The 9,936-nt window shown below is 34.0% G+C and overlaps 1 long non-coding RNA gene across 1 annotated transcript; it reads left to right on the forward strand.

Moving 5' to 3' along the window:
- Positions 1 to 1,175: 1,175 nt before the first annotated feature.
- On the forward strand, positions 1,176 to 9,095 carry LOC107867862. The gene is made up of 4 exons (XR_001673391.2): positions 1,176 to 1,348; positions 1,437 to 1,521; positions 1,588 to 7,484; positions 8,574 to 9,095. It is a non-coding gene; the product is annotated as an uncharacterized LOC107867862 (long non-coding RNA).
- The last annotated feature ends 841 nt before the right edge of the window (positions 9,096 to 9,936 follow it).

Below are 9,936 nucleotides of genomic sequence, written 5' to 3' on the forward strand. Positions count from 1 at the left end.
CCTACAATTTCAAGGATTATAAAATGAGAATTATATCAATCAACATACATGATATCTTATGTTCATGAAACTCATAATTAAATCTTGATTTGGAAACCCATACAACAATACAAACATGAATACAATCCAATTTGTGCATGAAAATCATGAATCAATAAACTTGTAGTTTTTAAAAAGGATTTTTCAACTCCAAGGGTGGAAGGAAATCCAAGGATGAACACCTAACATAACTTGATTATTGATTTCACAAAGATTGTAGGTAATTTCTTGAAACTTGATCTTGTACTTAAAGAAACTAGATTTTGTTCTTGAGAGGATTTTGTGAATAATGAATGTAATTAGTCCTTTTAGGAGTTAGATTTTGTGTTTTGGCTTAATTAAGTAAGGGGAAAAGGACCTAATTGCCCTTGGAAAGTAGGATTTTAATGAGCAAAATATGCCTAGTGATATGTTTGTCAATGCGCCACGTCGATGGTATCGATGCGATCACTGATACATCATGTCGATGGTGCCAATGAGATAGCCAACACGATGCATTAAGATCACGTTGGCTTGCTATTTTGGTCATCAAAACACGGCCCAAATGTAGTTCAAAAATTCCAAAACTCTCCCAATATGACCTATTGGCATCCCTGATCATTAATCAATTTAAAAATAGACAATCTAATTCATGAAAGATAAAAAATAATGTCATTGAAATATCAACGTAAAAAATAAGTCTAAGTGTCAATACTTGGCTGAAATTTTCTAAGTGGGACCTCTTTTGGCATGCTATATAGAACTGAAATGGCTAGGACTTTACGGGTCCTACAACTATTCTTAGGGGCATGTCCCAACCGGATATTTGTATTCTTTTGCTTAGAGGCTTTTGTGGAGCTACTATAGGTTGGAATGGGTGTGATGGGTGTTGGGGTCATCCTTAGTAGTGGCATTGATATTGGGGCTAACATCATTGGAAAAAAATTTCTCAATGCCCCATCGTATTTCATTTTGGGATTATTTAATTAAAAAAGAAACTTTTTTTAATTTAATTTTCGGATTTTATTGATAATTAAAACAAAACACAAAGATAGTTTCTACAATGATAGACCCTCTTAAATCCAAATAGTACTTGGGCCCCTATCCATTCTACAAAATACCTGGCCCACCCTTATTTATTTAAGACATATAAATACTCTCCTAGGGTTTTCTAGTTCATCCAAACCCCATAATCTCCTCCTCTCGTTCAACTTTTCAGGTGAAACATAGAGAAACATCTCCTGAATCATTGGTTCATCTTCCTCTTGATGTGGATCATCAATTCTGTACCTTGGTAGATGGAAGTGTGTTCTTATATTAGCTTTTTAAAGTAAGATCCTATTAATTCTAGACCATTGAATGTGCATCTCTTCTTCTCCTTTATTGACTGCTCCTTTATCTTCTCTTTATTGATTTAGCTGAGATATCAGCTGGATGGGTTGTATCTTTTATTTTGGTACTTCTTTGAGGGTCAAAGATCCCTAGAGCTGATTGTATGTCAAGGTATACTTCGACCTTCTTCTCTTAAACTTTGGCTTGTTCTTTACATTGACTCTCTTTTACTGACAGTTGTGGCATGAATGGAGATACTGAGATGCTCGGACATACAAAACTGTTGGACTGCCTTCTATTCTTAGGTGTATTAGCTGCTTAGATATCACTTGAACCTTCCCCCTTCGTAAGATTCATTTTAATGGCTGAGTTTGTATAGGGTATTCAGTTGTTGGGTATCATTGTTGGCTTTTTGGCTTGTGAATAGATACTTCTAGTATCTTGTAGTACTGTTATCTGTAGCCTTCAGCCTTCTCATGTTTTTGCTACTAATAATCTGATATAAGGGTACTGTAGCTTATCACTATTTAAGATCTTCTTGCCTTGTATTTCCAATTGTTGAAAGGATGTTATGATAAAATCTCCTTTTTCTACTGTTGTATTTGCTAGATAATCTTCCAACTAAATCCTTTCCCTCCTTATGTGTTGAAAAACTACTTATTATGTATCAACTCTGATATGATGTTGTCTATGGTGTTTAGTAAATTTCATGGACAACTCCATTCCTTAGTATCTTCAGCTTAAATAAAGAATATATTTGTGTAATGACTATTTTGAATTGGGAATGTCCATAATCTATAGCTGCTATTAGAATAGCCCATGCTTCTGCTTCTATGTTTGTAGTGTCATCAATTTTATCTCCCTCTACATATATAAGAAATCACCCCAGGATTACCTTTAGAGGCCCGATCTGTGTTGTACTTCATCCATCCTTCATCTGGACATCTCCATTCCACTTTTGTGATTATCAGTTTAGGTCTCCTCTTTTCTAATTCAGTAAGTATATCTGACCACAAACTTGGAAAATTTTGTCCTAGATTCCTCACTCTTAATAAAATTCCTCATCCATCCTTTCATGTTTTGAATTATTCATTCTCCTCCACAGTTCCCATAATATCAAGCTTGGAATGGCTTGATAATAGGATCTTGTTTTTCCAAAGACTTTAGCATGCCACCATCTCATGATAAGTTCTCTAATGCTTCCTCCAACCATGCTTATACCTGCAAAAGAAGAAAAAAAGAACCATATCCCATTAGCAGTGACAGACTTAAGAAACACATGTGAAGTGGTTTCTTAAGTTGGCATGGTGCAACACAAATACCAAGTCGGTCCTTCTATTCACTATCTTCTCAAATTATCATCTACTTCTATCTTCTCTTTCCAATACCTCCACATGAGAAATGCCATTTTAAAAGGCAAACCCTTCACCCAAATGTTTTTGTATATCAGATTTTTCTCACCCCTTTTGTCTTATAAAGTTCCAACCTTATTTAATAGATAACTTTCCAGTGGCCTCTAGTTTCTATATAGCAATATAATTCTCTCTTCCCCAATCTAAAATCTTGATAGTTTGAATGATATGATAAATAATATCAACTTTAAATAGCTGAGATATTACATTTTCATTCCACTATCCATCTTTGATTAAATCCTTCACCTGCTGACAATCCAAATCACATTCCTTTGATTCTACAACCAATGAATACAAATCCCCTTCTCTTATCCAGTTATCATACCACGGATGTGAATTTCCACTTCTAATTCTCCATATTATCTGATGCTCAACCATATGCTTTCTTGTAGCATCTTCTTCCATACCTGAGAACGTAGTCATATTTTCCATTCAATCTCATTAGGGGGTTGCTTCTTACATTACTTATTATGCATAAATTTACACCACAAGGAATCCTTTGTACGAAAATTCCACCATAATTATCAAAATAGGTCCATTGACATATCCTTTATATTGCTAAACCCTAGTCCTCCCTCTTCCTCTAGAGTACAAAGATTACTCCATTTAATCTAATGCCTGCTTTTTCCTCCAATATGAGTACTCCAGAAAAATTGAGCAAACATACTTTGGATAACAGACATTATATTTAAAGGGGGGTTCATCACTAACAAACAATGCATTGGATTGTTTTGTAAAACATGTTTGTTAAGGATGGTTTTACCTCCATAAAATAACAATTTTCCTTTCCATCCTTGAAGCTTTCCACTGATCTTGCTCATGATTCCCTTATAGTAGTCTTTTTTCTTTCTCATGTGAAGTATAGGGCACCCAAGGTATGTGAAAGGAAAAGCTTTCCTTAAAATCTGTGTAGCCACTTCTTCTAGGACAACCAGCCCATGAGACACTCCCTTATACAAGTAAAGAGAGTTTTTTCCTTGTTTGTTTTCTGACCTTAAACTTTCTCATACCTATCTAAAGTTTTAGTCACTTTCTGCATAGTTTGGAGGTCAACATTGCATAATATGATCATATCATCTGCAAATGCAAAATGATTCACTTTACGACTACCCATTGGCATTCCAAATAGCTTAAAATCTTTTATGAACATCAAATATTTTAAAGCTCTAGACATAACCTCTGCTGCTATAATAAACAGGGTAGGTGATAGTGAATCCCTTTGTTTCAGTCCTTTAGTGGATTTAAAAAAACCATTTGGCTGCCCATTCAACAAAATTGAGTACCAGTTGTTTGCCACTAGCCTATATACCATGTTAATCATCATCTCACTGAATCCAACCTTTCTTAAAACCTTTATGAGAAATAGCCAATCAACTTTATCATAAGCTTTCATCTTGTCAAGCTTTATCACCATATTGGGAATCCTTCCTCTCTTTTTTATTTCTTTAATATATTAATTTCCTGGACCATTAAAATATTCTCTGCAATGCTTCTACTTTAGAAAAATCCCACCTATTCTTCTGATATAATCTGAGGTAGGATTCTTTTAATTCTCTCATGAATAATTCTTGAAAGAATCTTGTTTACAAAATTACTCAATGAGATTGATCTCATTTCCAGTTATGCCATCTGTACCACATGCGCTGGTTCTGTTCAATCCCATCACTACATCCTTAACTTCCTAAATGCCTGGTATCTTGGTCATTTCTTCATTCTATTCATTATTTACTACTGTGGGCAATTCGTTCAACATTTCAAAATCTCTAGTCTCTTACCTCTTTTAAAAATTGTTGGTGAAAAAAATTCACTGCTGCCTATGCTATTAACTGTTGGTTCTCTATCCATTCTCCCTCATCATTATGTATTCTAGTAACCTTAAGTTTGTTTCTTCTCCCTTTCACAACTTTATGAAAGAACTTTATGTTTTTCTCCCCATTTTTAAACCGGTCCATGCCACCCTTCTGTCTCTAATAGGCTTTTTCCCTCTTTAGTTGTAAATTTAACTCTGCCTGAGATTTAAATAAATTTTGTCTGTTCTGCCTAGTTGGATTTTCTTCAAATTGTTTCTATCTAACTTTGATAACCTCTTCCAGAGTAACAATTTCCTGGAAGACGTTACCATAATAGTCTCTACTCCATGTTGCCTGAGTATTTTTAACCCTTTTTAGTTTATGATGAAAAAAGTAAAAGTGTTTCCCATCACCTCAAGACTCCAGTTATCTCTCACAATTTCCTGACATGACTTCTCTTTCATCCATATATTCAGAAACCTAAAAGGTTTTCGAATATGCTCATTAACAGTGCTAACGTGGATCTTAAGAGATGAATGATCAGAACTGCTCCTAAATAAATATTCAACCTTCGATGTTGAAAAAACATCATGAAATTTATCATTACATAATACTCTATCCAATATCTTGAATATACAATCTTCATCAGTCCTCCCATTCCACCATATATATTTGCTTTCCTTGAATCCAAGATCCTTCAAATTGTAAAGATTGATACAATGTGTGAAATCTTCTGTTTCATTCACAATAACTGGTAACCCTCCCAACTTCTCCTCTTCACTTATTATCACATTGAAATCCCCTGCCACTACCCAACGGTCTTGGGTTATTTGTGCCAATTCTTTCAATTATTTCCAAAACTAGAGCCTCTCATCTTATGTGCATTTGGAATACACTACTGTAACTATAATTGTAATGCTTGTTTCTGGTTTCACCAATTTGATGGCCATTTATTGCTCTTCATCTGTTAGCATTGTATATTCCATGCCTTCTTTAATGATTGCCCAGATTTTCCCTGATGAACTTGCCACTACCTGATGCATTCACAATCTCCTTTTAAACTCCTCAATGGTGTGATTTTCTTTAAAAAGTTCCAATAATCCAATGAAAGAAAATTGGTTTCTTTTTTCCAATGTAATAAGCCTAGTTAATGATTTTTGAGTATTTACTAATCTAATATTCCATATTAAAGCATTCATTTAGATTTATTTTTTGTTGAGTCACTTGTTTGCATTGTAGCAGTTTTACCCCCTTTCTCCTTTTTTTTGTATGCCTTGAGTTAACTTCAGCCTTTCTATCTGTCTTGGTGATAAATTCCCTTCAACTCCCTGATCAATATTTTTACCCAAATCTACATCATCCAGATTATTTCTCTTCTTAATTCTATATGCAATCTTATTTTCAACGTTGATTGCTAAAGGTAACATATTTTCTATTATCTTTTCTTCCTTTTCTCCATCTTTAAGAGGCAATAGTTGCAAGGCTTTTGTATGTTCTTATTTTGCATTTTCTTGCACTTTTGATTCGTTGTTGTCATCATTGTTATCCTTGCTTTCATTTTCGTATTGTGGCTTTGCTTGGCTGTCTTCAGTTGTTACTTCCTCTGTATTCCCATATGCTTTTGTCTTATTTTCTTTGCTACCTGAGTTGTTATTAAAGGTGTTTAACACCCAGTCTTTTTGTACTTTGTTCAACCTTCTGCCCTTCTTTCACTATCTACTTATTTGAGATGCTTTCTTCTTGCTCCCCTTGTGTAAGCACCTCAAATGAATTTGTTACTGGAAGATTCCCTTGTTTTTCTTTTTCCACCTCTTCTACAATATGACCAAATTTTTCCTTTTTGTATTTATTTCTCCTTGTTAACCACTGCTGCTTGAACTGTCTTCTACGCTTGTAATTATGTGCCTCTGCATCTGCCTCTTTATATTCCTTCTCCTCCTCTTGTAGAGCTTCTTCTCCTTTACTTTCTGTCTTCTGTTCCTCCATTAACTCAGAATGTATATTCCAGCATGTTGCTTCATCATGGCATTGCAAGTAAAGCTCTTTACCGTACTTCGCCTTGTAGTCATATTGTATAGTTTTCCATTTGGATTTAATATGTCCAATCTCATCATCTTCCTCATTTATCTTACTCTATGTGGAACTTTAGAAACAAGGTCAACATCCACTTTCACTCTACCACAGCTAGGTCTAGTTTGATTCTTGGTTTCCATGTATAGTGTCAATGGTTTCCCTACTGCTAAGGCAATAAAAAACAAGGCTTCCATTGCAAAGAAATTTGGAGGTAGATCCGGCATAGATATCCATGCAATACCTATAGTTATTTCAACATCTAGTTTAAACCAAGGATCCCGTTTAAGGGTTCTCATATGCCAATAAACCTCCTTTGCCTTTATATAATATGCTGCAGTTGCTATTAAATTAACAGAATCCTCCGTTATGCTTAATCATATAGAAATATAACATGAATCAAAGACACCAATATTACATTTTCCCTTAATATTGTATTGAATCGGTATACACTTCCTCAATTCTACTATGTTCGGTTTACCATACAAAAACTTACCAATTAATGCATATTGTGATTTCTCTTGCATGATAAGGCTCTACACTTCAGATATTTTTCATGTAATGCTAGGCTCCCCTTCAAAAAGCTATACTGGTTTTGGAGTGATTCGTTAGCTGACACTATTGCTTTCTTTTGGTTTTAATATATTAACATATAAAACCCTATTTTTTGTTACTTCATTGTTCTCCTTGCCACTAGTATCTCCATCTTTGTTTCTTGGTAGGTTAGTCCCACAGGAGATGGTGGCCATGTCGGTGAATCTGACTATTAAAGTAATGTTTATGGTTTAGATTGAGAGAGAATGAAGCAGTATCAGCCTACCAAAAGACAACTTCATCCATTTGTGGAACTAATTTGATAATGGTAGGATTTATGGTTTAAGGTTGGCTTGGTATGGTTGGATAGTTTGTATGGGATGTTTGCACTCGGTTGGGTTTCTTACAGTTGTGATAGTATCCCAGAGTCTTCATGTGAGTTATTACACTATCTTGTTATATGCTCTAACATCAGCCAACTCAGGGTAGGTGGCTTGAGGTTGGGTCGGGTAGTGGGGGTGGTCTCTGATCCCAATCGAACTTGGGATGCCTATTACGACAAAGCCTTAGGTCGGTTCGGGTGACATATACATATATAGGAAAACAAAAAATACATAGTCAAAGATACCAAACCAATTCCTAAAATCTATTGTCATAGTGTATGAACATAACAAGTACAACTCGAGCTCAAAATATGTAAGATATCCAACATAGGAACAACTCTTGTCTCTGAGTACAAATAAATACATAGTCTAAATAAGAAAAGGTAGTAGTAGACTCGTGAAGCAAGAATCCCATAGCTACCTGAAAAAGCTTAAAAGTATTGCCCGAATCAATAGTCGTGAGGCATACTTGAACTAGGATCTTCACCGAAAGGATTCAGTAGGGGTAAGTATGGTCCACTTATAATTAGTATGTATCATAGGACGACTGAGCAAAGTAGGTAATATACAAACAAAATACACACTAAAGGCACTTCACAAGCAACCAGAGAATCTCCTAAACGGTAGCCCACACCAACTCTACTAACAGTTCTATAATACTAACTTACACCATATAAATTACAAGAAATGAATAAAAGTATATTGATATCACACATATAAGTACAAAGGGAGAAATACAAAAATAGGTATATATCACGGGAGACAATGACGCACAAATAAAGGTACAATGTAAATAAAAATACAATAGGGATGATGATGATGATAATGATTATGTGATGAACGATTTTATTGCACAACCTACATAAACACCTACAAAATTAATGTTTCACGTCGTAGGACCCATGGGGGGTTTGTCAACCAGTAGACTAATGTGTTGGCTTCTCGACAACACATTTAAGGCTTTTAAATTGGAATAATTATGAGTTATTAAGCATCTTGTGTTGCTTTAAATCATATTTTGTTTAATTATGCAGGAATAGTCAATGTCTGAGAAAACCAAAGAAAAAATAATCAAATATTATTTTGGTGAATAGAGGTGATAAGTCGTCAGCTAAGTGATATGTTATCAGCTTAGACATCGATATGAAGCAGGGTTTGAAGAGTCATATGAGGATTATACTGATAATCCATCTGCCAAGTGATAAGTCATCAGCTTTATTGTCAACAAGAGACGGAATTTAGCTGTTGAAGAACTTAGTTGACCACATGGCTGACAAGCTATCAACTAAGTGACAAGCCGCCAGCATCATCGTCAAATGTTGTGTGAAATTTTAGTGGTTTGAATTTTATATAAATAGCATCTTTTAGGTTTTCCTTCGCATCTTAGACTATTTTCAAAAAATGCTAGTTTAGTTGTTGGAGCACTGAAGTCCTGAATTCTTCTTTTGATTAAGTTTTGTATGGGAGATTTTGGTGAAAAATTAAAGGAGAGCATTATTTAAATTTAATCCTTTTAAAGGATAACTCTTTTAATTATGAAGTCATCATTTGCAATCTCTTTTAAGCTCATGAGGAACTAATCCCCACAACTAGGGTTGTGGGAGCTATGATTTATACTTTGTTTATTTGCTAGTTTGGGTTAGATTTGAGTGATTGTGGAATTCATATTTTTAATTCTGTTGTTTTAACTATTTTCTATTAGTTTCCAAAAATAGAACATGCCTTAATTTATTTTTCTTTAAGTAAAAAATTAACTAAAGGTAGTGAATTAGCAATGAGAATTTTGAAACATAAATTTTCCATCTAATGATTAATGTTTTAACAAGATTAGTAAACTAAAAATAAAATAAACGAGAATAGAATGTTTCCCTAAGTTTGGAATTATTAGGGAACCTAATATCTAAGTAGGTTGAAAAACTCATATAAACTGCATACATTAATAATTTGGTGTTTTCCACAAGTCATGAGAATCATATTCCATCACTGTTATTTAATAAGGATTATAATAATAGCGATCACAACTCTAGTTTGAATTCATTACTTATTTGAAATTCAAGAAAAAATAACTTTGAGTTTCTAAGAACGTTAACTATAAACTTTTATGATAAAACCACATATTTAAAGGAAACTATTTTCTATTAGTCTTTTAAATCACAAATTATCATAATCAACACCATGTTACCTATGGGATTTGACAACAACCTAGTTGGCTTATATATTTTATAATGACCTCTTAGACTCTCAAAAGAGAGTTGTAATTTGGACGTATCTAATTTTTGCGTGGTTGTCAGGTAATACAGTTATCAATTAAGGATATGTGCATTAATTGATTCTTAGTCAAGTTTCCTAATTTTAATTTTATTTATTGTTTTGATACTTTTAGGATATTTATTGTGT

Source organism: Capsicum annuum, chromosome 4 (assembly GCF_002878395.1).
Source record: "Capsicum annuum cultivar UCD-10X-F1 chromosome 4, UCD10Xv1.1, whole genome shotgun sequence".
NCBI lineage: Eukaryota > Viridiplantae > Streptophyta > Magnoliopsida > Solanales > Solanaceae > Capsicum > Capsicum annuum.